Genomic DNA, 12615 nt, shown 5'->3' on the forward strand with positions numbered 1-12615 from the left:
TTCTGTCAGATGGCTTCGATACCTGTGGTCTGACCATCTAAAGAATTTGCCTTCGGGGTGCCTGGGTGGCTCAGATGGTTAAGCGTCTGCCTTCGGCTCAGGTCATGATCCCAGGGTCCTGGGATCGAGCCCCACATCTGGCTCCCTGCTCAGTGGGGAGTCTGCTTCTCCCTCTCCCATTCCCCCTGCTTGTGTTCCCTCTGTGTCTCTCTCTGTCAAATAAATAAATAAAATCTTAAAAAAAAAAAAGAATTTGCCTTCAAGGATGGCAGTGAAAACCACAGCCTTCCTCCTTGGACAAGGTCTGGAAAATGTGAATGAAGACAAAAGGGTGGGGGAAGCTTACAGATTCCCAAGGAAAAGGCCATATGTCTCACAAATAAAGCGAAAGCTCTGGGTGTTAATAAATGGAAGGGCTGCTCACAGAGCAGAGAGTGGGGCTCAGGGCCCATCAAGGCACCAGCCGTGGCCTTGGAGGGCATCATGAACTAGAGCCAAGGGAACTGAGTGACATTGGGCCGCATTCCAGAAAGACCACATTGAAGGAAGGAAATGAGTGCTCTGGCCTCTGTTACTTCTCGTAGCTGGTGGGTTAAAACCCCTACTATGTGCAGACAGTATGGCTCTACTGCCCTACTAGGTGCAGAGCCTACAAAGACAACTGTTAAAGCCATCTTGCTGTGTACTTGGGGTAGAGATCTAGAAGTTAAACCTCCCGGTGAGCATAGATTTATAGATCCATAAATAAATGGGAGGAAAAGGACATAGAACAAAGGTCCGGTGAAGGAGATGAGGAGGGAAAGGACGAAGACTGAGTGTGAAGGAGATTACAATCCACACTTGAACACCTTGTGCTAGTCACTGAGGTGAGAGTCATTAGCAACCCCGTTAGGAAAGCCCAGTACACAAATAGGAAATAAGCCCATGACAGCTATTAAGGCAAAAGTCAACTAGTACAATATAATGAAGAGCCCAAAAGAGGGATTGCATGGAAATAAAGAACATTCTGGGGTAGTTAATGAAGGCTGCTGGAAGAAGTAAGATATGCACCAGGCTGAGTGAATAAAGGGATGAGAAATATAGACTGAGTATAGGAGAGACATGGAAGGTTAAAGGCCCCATTTCAAAGGAGGCTGAATTTCACAACAAAATGCAGTGGAGGGGCACCTGGGTGGCTCAGTTGGATAAGCATCTGCCTTCAGCTCAGGTCATAATCCTGGGGTCCTGGGATCGAGTCCCACATTGGGGTCCCTGCTCAGTGGGGAGCCTGCTTCTCCCTCTCCTCTGCCTGCCACTCCTCCTGCTTGTGCTCTCTCTCACTCTCTTTCTCTGTCGAATAAATAAAATCTCTCAAAAAATTGCAGTGGAAACACAAACTGAGATGTGAATCTCAACATCTTGATTTATAGCTCTGTAACCTTAGAGTTCACTAAAGTTGAATTTCCTCACCTGTAAAATGAGCATTATGATATCTCCTTCCTGGGTTTTTGTGAAGAATAAGACAGTGTATGTTAAAGCACCCAACCAAGTGCTTAGCATGGACTTAATACAACCTAGTTCCCTTTCTCTTTTGGTCTTTAACATAAACCCATTGCTCAGGCTTCAGTCGGTGTAAAGTCATCTTCTTTCACAACTGACGGAGGTCATTACTTGCCCGAGTTATCCTACGACCTCAGGTTCTAAACAGGAAGTGATTCAATAGGCAAAATATTTAAAAAATGGAAGTGTGACAATGACACTGTATTGGCCCATATCCCCCAGCTTCTTAAGAATGGGAACCACGTGTAATATCCCCAGTGCTGAGCCCAGAGTCTGGCACAGAGGGGAACCTTGATACATTTTTTTCTAAATGAATGAAGGAGACTAGTGAGGAAGCCTGGGGGGACAGCCAAAGAATTAGATGTGATTAGACAGAGAGCACTATGAGAAACTTAGTATAAGAACAACAATAACAACAACAAAACCAAAAGCACACACACAAGGGGGGAGAAGAAAGTCTTTATAACCCAAACAGGATCAGAAAGAGCAGCACCGGGGTACTTGGGGGCTCAGATGGATAAGTGTCTGCCTTCAGCTCAGGTCATGATCCCAGGGTCCTGGGATCAAGCCCCACATCGGGCTCCTGGCTCAGCGGGGAGCCTGCTTCTCCCTCTCCCTCTCCCTCTGCCCCTCCCCCTGCTCATGCTCTCTCTCTGTATCTCTCCATCTCAAATGAATAAAGAAAATCTTTTAAAAAAAGAAAAAGCAGCACCTATACCTGGTTTAGTAACAAAAGAAAAGAGCAAGAATGGAAATGAGAGAGAGTCTGAGAGTCATTCCCCACTTGTAAAAGCCACAATGGTTCTAAAAACCAGAACAGCTGGGTCCTGTGTAACATGCTAAGAACAGTAGCAAGGGCTTTTTTAGTAATAGGAGGAAGGAGAACAAGGAAGACACCATCCCTTTGCTCAGGGCAAGATGATAACCGATGACAGAAAACAGAGCTATTGGGTCCTGCAGGCCTCTTGCCTCCCCCGCAGAGAGGAAGCTCCTCATCCTGACAGGCGGGGATACTCACCACTATACTAACGAGGACCGGCTCTGGAAGCTCCTCATCCTGAAAGGGATGCTACAGGGGCCAGTGAGCGCCAGTGGATGCTGGGGTCGAGAGCTCGTACATCTCAGGTGGGTTGGAGTCTTTCAGCCAGAGTAAGTTACATCATAGAGGTCAGAAATAACTTGTTGCAGATACACTTGCTGTCCTATTCTTGGTGATCTTTGGCAGACCATAAAGAATTGGGATGTTGTTCTTAAACTGAAGGGGAGCAAAGGATAAAAAGTGAGATCCCAAAAATAGCTGAAACCAGTTGTTTCCAAATGTTGGCTCTTAGATCCTTCCTGATGCCCTTTTCAAAAATGCAGTCAGAATCTATGGAACTCAGATATAGAAAACTGGTCTAAGTGGACATACTCTGGGTGTCATAGGGGTAGAAGGCTAGAAGACTTCTGCTCTTCCCCTGGAAAGGGGACATGTCCTGAGGCACTCTGTTGAATCCTACCTCTCTCGACCAGTAAAGTTGACATTTGCTGAATAAATCATTCATTAGCTCCTACAAAGGGAAGCAGCAAACAAGGGAGGCCAGCAAGCAAGGCTTCCCCAAGAGAAGGCAAGGCCAGACCAACCTCATTTTCTTTTCCATAGGCTATCAGTGGAATGTTGTAACAGTTCATCTGGATTTGAGCAACATATTTGACAACATCTCTCATTAGAACTGCACAAACAAAATGAAGTTGCTACAATGGGGCCATTAGGCAGATGCAACACTAAGACCAGTCCGTAAGGTTGTTGGTTAAATGGTTAATTCAAGGGGCGCCTGGGTGGCTCAGTCGGTTAAGCGTCTGCCTTCGGCTCAGGTCATGATCTTAGGGTCCTGGGACTGAGCCCTGCATCGGGCTCCCTGCTCAGCAGGGTCTGCTTCTCCCTCTGTTCTCTCTCTCTCTCTCTCAAATAAATAAATAAATAAAATCTTTTTTTTAAAAAAATAGCTAATTCAAGTCCTGGGGACTTTCCAATGGCCTGCCAAGGAGCTCTCTTCAGTCAGCTCCTTCTGTGGCATTTTAATCAATAATTCTAACAATAATTACTGTTCATTAGGTGCCTAATATATGTGAGACACAGTGCTAAGCACTTTATATTCAATCCTAAAGGTAGGTACCATTTTTATCAGAGGCTCGAAATGGACAATTAGCTTGTTCAACATCTCATAACTAGTAAATGTGAAGCGAGGACTTAAACCTCTGCCTAAGGGACTCCAGATGAAGACACTGGTGACACTCTTGTGACATTCTGGGAGAGTTAATGAGTCAGATAATAAAATTATTATCCAAAAAGATTGACAGCTCAAAAAGATAAACCAAATTTAAAATAATGAATGTAAACAACAAATAACTGAAGGTCTAAAAAACAAACCAGCAAAAAACAACTGCAAAAAAGAAGCTACATAAATACAAGGCAGGAGAGAGATGGCTTAATAGCAGTGCATATGAAAAAATCTCGGAGGTTTTTTTTAAAGATTTATTTACTTAGAGAGCGTGTACACGCACAAGTGGGGGGAGGGACAGAGGCAGAGGGAGAAGGAGACAGAGAGAATCTCAAGCAGACTTCCCGCTGAGCTTGGAGTCTGACTCAGGGCTCAGACCCTGAGATCATGACCTGAGCCGAAATCAAGAGTTGGATGCTCAACCGACTGAGCCACCCAGGTGCCCCAAAATCTTAGAGGTTTTAATTAAAGACAAACTCATCACCAGTAAATGGTGAAATGTAGCTCATGAACTTGAGCCATATTCATAGACTAGAGTGTCCAAAACAAAGGAAGGGCCAGGCCTGCTGGGACCTGCAGTGCTCATTGTCTTGTCTGCCATGTGCTGTGCTGGGAATCACATTTGAAGATGGATGGTGATAAAGAGAAATCCAATCAAGATTGCAAAAGGTGTAGCAATGATCCAGGAATATTCATCTCAGAAAGGAGAAGATAGTGGGAATGGCAGAGCTGTTTTCAAACCGATCTGGGCCCCTTCTTAGGTTGCTGCGTGGAACCGGAGTGTGTTCTGCTCCAGCAGAGAGACCCAGCCTGTGGTACGTTCGCCTGCAATGCCTTTCATGCCTTCTCTTCTGTCGGTGTGCATCTCCCTCTGCCTCCCTCTCACAAAGATCCATGTAAATGCCCTTAGGGCTCACCCTGATAATCCAGGATACTTCTATTTCAAGATCCTCAATCCCATCGGCAGAGACCCCGTTTCCACAGAAGGTGATATGCACAGGTGCCAGGGACTGAGCTTTGGAGGGTCATCTTCCAGCCAGCCATATGTGGTTTAATCCTGGATCCTGAATCTGAGACATTCCCTTCCTGGTTCTCCAGCCTAAGGATTGTAGCAGAAGTAGACACTGACTGATACACCAGTTCTGAAGTGACCTTCTGGAAATCGTCCTAGAAGCCCAAGCCTGAAGCCTGCTCCCCAGGCTCCTCCATAATTGTACTTGCACCCATCTCCCTGTCTGCTTGAACTGCAAGAGTGTTTCTGTTATGTAAAACCGAATCCTAATAGATACATACAATATGGTCATATTGTGATGGAGATCCTTCATATTCATCACTCTGTTTTTATCTGTGTATCTACGTAACTGAGCTACAAATTTATTATACTCATATGTACAAAGAAAAGACACCACCTTATGAAAAATAAGTGCTCTAATACTGGTTATAAACTCCCTCAGCTATGCGGTAATGATCATTGTGGTGGGTGCCATATGAGGAGAGACTTAAATTTTATTCCAATCTGGTAAACTTGGTTAAGTGGTTCAAGGAGTTCATTGAGATCAATTCTGTCTCTCAGATTTCCTCTCCTCCCTGCTCCTCTCCAAGGTAGAGTCTGTCTTATTGGAGTAAGATGGATTATATGAGCTCATGGTGGCATCAGCAGGGAAGGGAAGACAAACTTCTCAAATCCATACTCAAGCCCCCAGTCACCATTGATCTCTGCTTTAAGCTGGCTGTTGTAAACTCTTTCCTGGACCAGTGGCTTCTGAGGCACACAGCACTAGCGTTCATGGTCTGGTCTTAATGTCCCACAGAGTCAGGTTTCTGCCTGTCTACTGATCCTATCAGCCTCTCTACATTCTTATTCTCAGACATGCAGGAACTTCTGGGCCCCTTGTAGACCACACAAAGCCATGGGGAATAAGGAACACTGGCTCAGGTTTAACCATCTACCTGGGACACATCAATTGCTCCTGCGCTATTGCCCTGTGCCCTGTTGGAGGCGGCATGCAGGGCTACTCTAGAGACTGACAACCTCCTTGTAGGATGGGGTGGGGAAGCCCTCAAGTTCTTGGCCTCCCCTCAGCTATCTGGATGTTCTAAGGCTCCCTCTGTGCACACAAGTCTGGTTCTGAGGCAGGCCGAAAGCCAGAACCTTATGTCTGACCTTCTGGATCCTGTCTGACCCTTCTTTTCCTATTATAATTCCAGGAGCCAGAATTGGGCAGGTTTGGGGGTTTCCATTTCATGTGCAGCACATCTATCTTCTGATGTGTTCTTTCAAGAATAGCCAAACTCAGGGCATGACCATCACATGCAGGAGAGAAGTCCCCTGTATGCCAGGAAAGGAGCTCTATGATCTAGTACTGATGTTAAAAGGGTAGATAACATAGCTTAAAAATCCTTTTCTTTCTTTCATTTTTTTAAGATTTACTTATTTATTTTTTAGAGAGAGAGAGAGAAAGTGTGTGGGAGGAGGCATAGAAGGAGAGAATCTCAAGCAGACTCCCCACTGAGTGCAGAGCCTGATGCAGGGCTTGATCTCATAACCCTGAGATCATGATCTGAGCCGAAATCAAGTCTGGATGCTTGACCGACTGGGTGCCCCCAAAATCCTTTTCTTTCTTGATGTCTGGTTTTCATGAATATTGTTTGATATCAAAAGGTCAAGGAAGTCAGCTGTGACTAACACTCCTGTTGCAGGCAGTCCCTGTTTTTTTCCCAGAACAATATTCCTTGTAACTCAACAACTCAACCTTGCTCATGGAACGCTGCTGGGGAAACAATTCAGAAGGAAATTAGAATAGATCGGTTTAATATTTAAAAATATAATCTGTTAACCTATGTATTAAGAGATGTCTGGATTCATATCAACCAAATTTTAATCATGGTTACTTTTGGATTCAGGCAATTTGGGTGAAGTGATTATTTTTTATGCTTCCAGTTATTGCTTAGATTTTTAAAAATAAGCAGTAGTCTAATAAAAATGTCCTTAACAATTTTGTTTGGATCCTTTCGCTATGCAGCTACCCCCTTCCCTTTTTTTTATGTCAAGAGCTAACATCTTAGAGACTCTCCACAATTCAACATTCACTCGCTTATTAATTTATTAGGCATCTACTGTGCTTCAGGTCATATGTCAGATATTAAGGATACAGAAATGAATGAATGTCATATTTGCCTTTTAGGCAACCACAATTTAGTAGAGAATGCAAAGCATACCACTCTAGCACATTCTAATAATTATGATGACATGATTTTCTGACCTTATATGTCATGAAAAATTGACTCAATTTCACAGCACATCTTTATTAAGCACCCACACATGAGCCAGGCCCCAGACTAGGTAGGTTCTGGGGACAGAAACACATCATTTCAAACAGAGAGTTTCTCCCCAGGAGGCTCTTGGGGCTTTTCAAGCCAGCAAGACAAGTTTCCCCCGAAAGTCTGTAGGACAGAATTCACAGGCTGGAAACTCTTTACCTTCACCCTCCAGCCAGCTGGTCTACCTGCCGGAAGCAAGAGCTGTTCTAAGAAGTCAGAAGTGACAGGATCTGTGTCATAGATTAAAGAAAACACAGTGGCAGGATGGACATCTGCATAAAGCTTGGTGGGGTCTCTCCAGCCACCAGGGAGGAAGTGACTAAGGCAGGGAGTCAGAGTTGTGCACTGTTCCACATAGGAGGACTTTCTTCAAACCTAGTCTCCCCATTGAGCTGACTCACTGGCTTCTTCCTCCTACAGTGTCAGAGCTACCTCTCTCCCCACTGCTGTGCTGAGCTAATAGATTGCTTCTTTCAAGGTAGATTGCTGAAAATTTGTTTCATTTCTCCTTTCTATTTCCAGGTATGTCACTGACTTGCTGAGTCATATTTGGCAGGATCTCTCTTTTCTCCCTGTTCTTCCATCTGGATAATATGGTTTATAAAGAGCTCTAAGGCATTTTGTTTCCAAAAATGTATAAGCATACAAAAATAATGGTGTTGTTTACCAAAAGGTTTTTATCTGTACATAGCTCAATTAAAACATTATCTTATTGCAATAAAAATATTTTTGTCTATTTTGTTCTTCACTGGGATGAAAGCTCTTTGAAAGCAGGGACCATTTGTTTACATATTTCTATTCCCAGCATTATACAATATAATGAAGCCAGGTATTCTCTGTCTGGTCCTTGGACCCAATGGGAGATCCATGCATGTTGACAAGTGGCCTGGAACTCTCATGATGTTTTGTGGTGCATTTGGGCACCTTTTGAGGTACAAGGTCAAAGCTCGCATCTGATTTTCAACAGTGTGAGTCACCCCTCCCTCTCCCCACCCCCCAAAACAAAACCAGATAAAAACCATAAAGGAGGTCCTTAGGATCTACTTATCATATGGGTAACTGTGCAGCTGCTACTATTTCTCAACCCTGAATTACTAATTCGGGTCATTCCTCAGAAGTATGAGAGTTCTAGAGGAACTTACACAATTTCACAATATCTGCATTGTCCATTTAATACCAAATTCAAAGGGAGGAAATAGAAAGAAAAGGAAAGGTTGAACACCGTGACCATCTCATGGACACTGAAGTAGCAAGAGATAGGAAGACGATCACTTAATGCTATGCTCTTCCTCTGGCCAAATGGCAATATGCCCAGGCAATCTATTTTAACTTAATAACAATCAATATACTGAATAAATATTTGATGGTGATAAGTAGGAAGCAAGATGAAAGAAAAAGCCAGTACTGTAAAGATATCACCATGAAAGTTTTGCTAGGACTTAATTTTGTCATAAATATTTTAAGAATATTTTTGGACTTGAGTTATAAATATGACTTCTAAATGTATATTCTTCTAAATTTTTTAAGAAAATCAAATGTATTGAAGAGAGCAACTAAAAGTATAGTCAATGTTTCTAATTTTATGTAGCTTTATTTGTTGCTTTAAAAAAATCTGCTTCTCCTCAGTAGACCCAAAGTGCCTTGAGGTTGGATCCATGTTTTGTTTTGTTTTGTTCTAACTCTAACGTTTTATACAGAGCACAGGGCTTTGTTTTCATTGGTGCTTCAGAAATATTACCGGTAAGGGGGTGCCTGGGTGGCTCAGTCATTGAGCGTCTGCCTTCGGCTCGGGTCATGATCCCACGGTCCTGGGATCGAGCCCCGTGTCAGGCTCCCTGCTCCGCGGGAAGCCTGCTTCTCCCTCTCCCACTCCCCCTGCTTGTGTTCTCTCTCTCGCTGTGTCTCTCTGTGTCAACTAAATAAATAAAATCTTAAAAAAAAAAAGAAAGAAAGAAAGAAATATTACTGGTAAGGATGAATGGGGAGTATCTAGATACAAATAACTTACCGAATGTCTGCATAAGGTACTTGACAGTCTAGAGTATTGAGTCTAGAACTAGCAGTATATGTAATAGATGTGCCACACCTACTTTCTGGTTTTGGAGCATGAGGAAAACACTCAATTGGACTGTGAAAGTCAGAAGTCTACTATTTCTTTAATTTTGCAGAATTTTCACTTTTAACCTCATTATTGTAAAATAAGACAGATTTAAAAACCCACATAAAACAAATGCATAGCTTAATGAATTATGATAAGGCTAACATTCTTCCAGCCAATAGCAACAAAACAAAACTTGGCCAGGCACCTGTCCCAATTACAGGCCTCTCCCTTCTTTCTCATCCTTCCCATCCCAAGCCACCACTCTCCTGACTTTTATGGCAGTGGTCCTCTGCACCAGAGGATTCGTCCCCACCTGGGAACTTGATAGTAATGCAAATCCTTGGTCCCTATCACAGATCTGCTAAAGCAGAAACTCTGGGGGTGGAGCCTAGTGATCAGTGTTTTGAGAAATCCTCCAGGTGATTCTGACGTGTGTTTAAAGTTTAAGAACTATTGTTTTACAGTAATCACTTACTTGTGTTTCTTTTTTTTTTTTTTTTTTTTTTTAGATTTTATTTATTTGCGAGAGAGACAATGAGAGACAGAGAGCATGAGAGGGAGGAGGGTCAGAGGGAGAAGCAGACTCCCCGCTGAGCAGGGAGCCCCATGCGGGACTCGATCCCGGGACTCCAGGATCATGACCTGAGCCGAAGGCAGTCGCTTAACCAACTGAGCCACCCAGGCGCCCACTTACTTGTGTTTCTTTAGTTTTATCACCAGAGTATACATCTCTAAACACTATTGTTTATTCTTGACCATTTTTAAGATTTAATGTGTCTTTTAAGACTCTTATAACATAAAAGTTTCCTTTTTAGTCCTTCCTTTTCCTTACAATTTATCTGTTAAAGAACCCAGGCTATGTGACCTGTAAACTTTCTCACAGTTTGGACTTTGCTGATTGAATACACAAATCTGAATTTGAATACGTGAACTTGCTGACTGACTACATGATGCAGATCAACATATTCTTCTGTCCTCCGTATTTCCTGCAAGTTGGCAGCTGGATCTAGAAGTTATAAAATGTGTGTGTGCGCGTGTATGGGTGTGTGTTAGTTAACCAGTATAATGGAACAAATTATCCCAAAACATAGCGGCTTAAAACAAGAAACATTTGTTATCTCAGTTTCTGTGGGTCAGGCATCTGAGGGTGGCTTACCTGGTGGTTCTGACTTAGGGTCTCCCGTAAGGTTATTGGCAAGATGTTGGCCAGGACTACAGTCACCTGAAGGCTTGACTGGGGTGGAAGATCCTCCAAGGATCTAAACCTGGCAAGTTGGTGCTGGCTTTTGGCAGCAGGCTCTAGTTCCTCCTCACATGGGCCTCTCTGAAGACCTCTTTGAATGTCCTTGAGCTATGCCAGCCAGCTTTCCCCAGAGCGAGTGATCCGGGAGGAATGCTATCGCCTTGGAAATCACAGTCCATCACTCCCAAGCTATACTGCTGGTTACTTAAGGAGGGGAGGGGACTACCCAAGGGCATGAACATCATCTACAGGCCAGAATCATTAGGGACCATCCTGGAGAATGGCTGGTATTTAAAGACAGAATACCTCACAAACTAATATTTTCATTTCATATACAGGATTTGAGGGTTTTATTTAATCCACTCTGTATTATATCTCTTTTCTTTCACACTGAGAATCCTAGCAGTTAGAATACAGTAGTCTCCCCTTATCTGTGGGGGTTCCAAACCCCCCAGTAGATACCTGAAAACTCAGTGCCAAACCCTATACGTATATACTACATACTATGTTTTTTTTCCCCATGCATTCATACCTATGATAAATTTTAATTTATAAATTAGGCAGAGTAAGAGAGACCAACAATAAGTAATAATAAAATAGAACAATTATAACAATATACTGTAATAAAAGTTATGTGAGTGTGGACTCTCAAAACATTATACTGTATTTACCCTTCTTCGGGTAATGATGTGAGATAATAAAATGCCTACATGATGAGATGAAGTGGGGTGAATGACAGACACTGTGGCTCGCGTTAGGCTACCACTGACCTTCCGACAATATGTCAGAAGGAGGATAGTTGGCTTCCAGACTGAGGTTGACTGCAGGTCATTAAAATCATGGAAAATAGAAACGGTGGATAAGAGGTAACTGCTATATCTCGTAATTATCCATTTGTTTTTAGGTTAGCTCAGGTCTTTCAAGAAGCAAACACCCTGGGATTAGACATGCAAGCGATTGGGAGGGGAAAACAGGAAAGGGGAAGAGGAAAGAGGAGAAGCAAGAGAGGCAGGGGTAGCCTGCAGACTATAGTGCACGTCTAACACCTCTGGAAGGGACTGGGGAAGGAAAGAGGATGGGTAGGAAGAGCCTCAGACTGCAGTCCAGTTGAAAGAGAATTTCAGCCACTTGGCTGGGTAGCCGTTGAGCTAAAAATGTCAGTTGCAGTGATGTGACCAGCAGGAAGAAGCCGGGACTAATGCGCCTTCATTGTGCTCATTCATTGGCTGGGAGCAGCCCTGGGGGTGTGGCCTCAGTGCGAACACAGCCAGGATCCAGAGGGCAGAAGGGAGTGGGGGCTGTCAGTCAACTATGCTCCTAGAAGCGGAAAAAATGAAGAAAAAATGAAAAAGCGGCACATTTTTATGGGTGCTGCAGCTTCATCCCCCATTATACACAACAGACTCGGAATAACAGTATCAGTACTCGCACCGAAATATGATCACTGAAAAGAGGTCAAATATTTTTGTACATGCTCTCTCCATAACCCCCCTTGTAAAAAAAAAAATGCTTCCATATTTATGATTCAGAATATAGTCATTGCATACAATATTCTCCCCCTTTTAACCTTCATTTAAGACGTTTATATATTTACCAATCCTTCTGCTAGGCTAAAGTTACATCATTTCTCTTTGGTATCTCCTTTGCCCTCCCAGCAATCAGTAACATTTAACCTGACTTCAGTGTATCCTTTTGTATTTGAGAAAGGATCTAAACTTCTAACTGAGCACAGTCTGGTTACTTACACTGCTCTAAGGAAAATGTAATAGGACATTTGGTCACACGAGTGACTTCAAAGCCCAAACTAGATGAGCCAGAGCTGATCTGATGGCTCAGTGGGTGGATGCATGACCTGCACCCATCTTCCCAGGCTGGGGTCACTCATACCCATAGGCCCAAAACAGGGGTGAAAAATCTATGTGAATTTTTTTGTTAATGGAAAACGGAAGATCTTGAGGAGGATGTGCCTTTGAGCAGGCTCCTTCCACAACCCTCAGACATCAAGAGTGTAGAGGCCAGGGGTGCAGTGTGTGGCTCAGGCCTTCTGCTGTTCTTCAGTTGAAAGTTTGGGAGGCATTGGTCTATATATAGCTCAGGGCTTAGGGGGAATTTTTCAGCTTTTTAAAACATCATTTACATAATAATGAATG

At 43.3% G+C, this 12615-nt stretch overlaps 1 long non-coding RNA gene across 4 annotated transcripts in view; it reads left to right on the forward strand.

Moving 5' to 3' along the window:
* Positions 1-7845, forward strand: part of LOC118538792 (uncharacterized) — a 74444-nt gene extending 66599 nt beyond the window's left edge. For all 4 annotated transcript variants that reach the window (XR_013440767.1, XR_004918812.2, XR_004918827.2 and 1 more), the window contains one exon: positions 7644-7845. This is a non-coding gene — a long non-coding RNA (uncharacterized LOC118538792). The remainder of the gene's footprint in view (positions 1-7643) is intronic.
* Positions 7846-12615: the final 4770 nt, after the last annotated feature.

The sequence above is a fragment of the Halichoerus grypus genome, chromosome 8 (genome assembly GCF_964656455.1).
Source record: "Halichoerus grypus chromosome 8, mHalGry1.hap1.1, whole genome shotgun sequence".
In the NCBI taxonomy this organism is placed as follows: Eukaryota; Metazoa; Chordata; class Mammalia; order Carnivora; family Phocidae; genus Halichoerus; species Halichoerus grypus.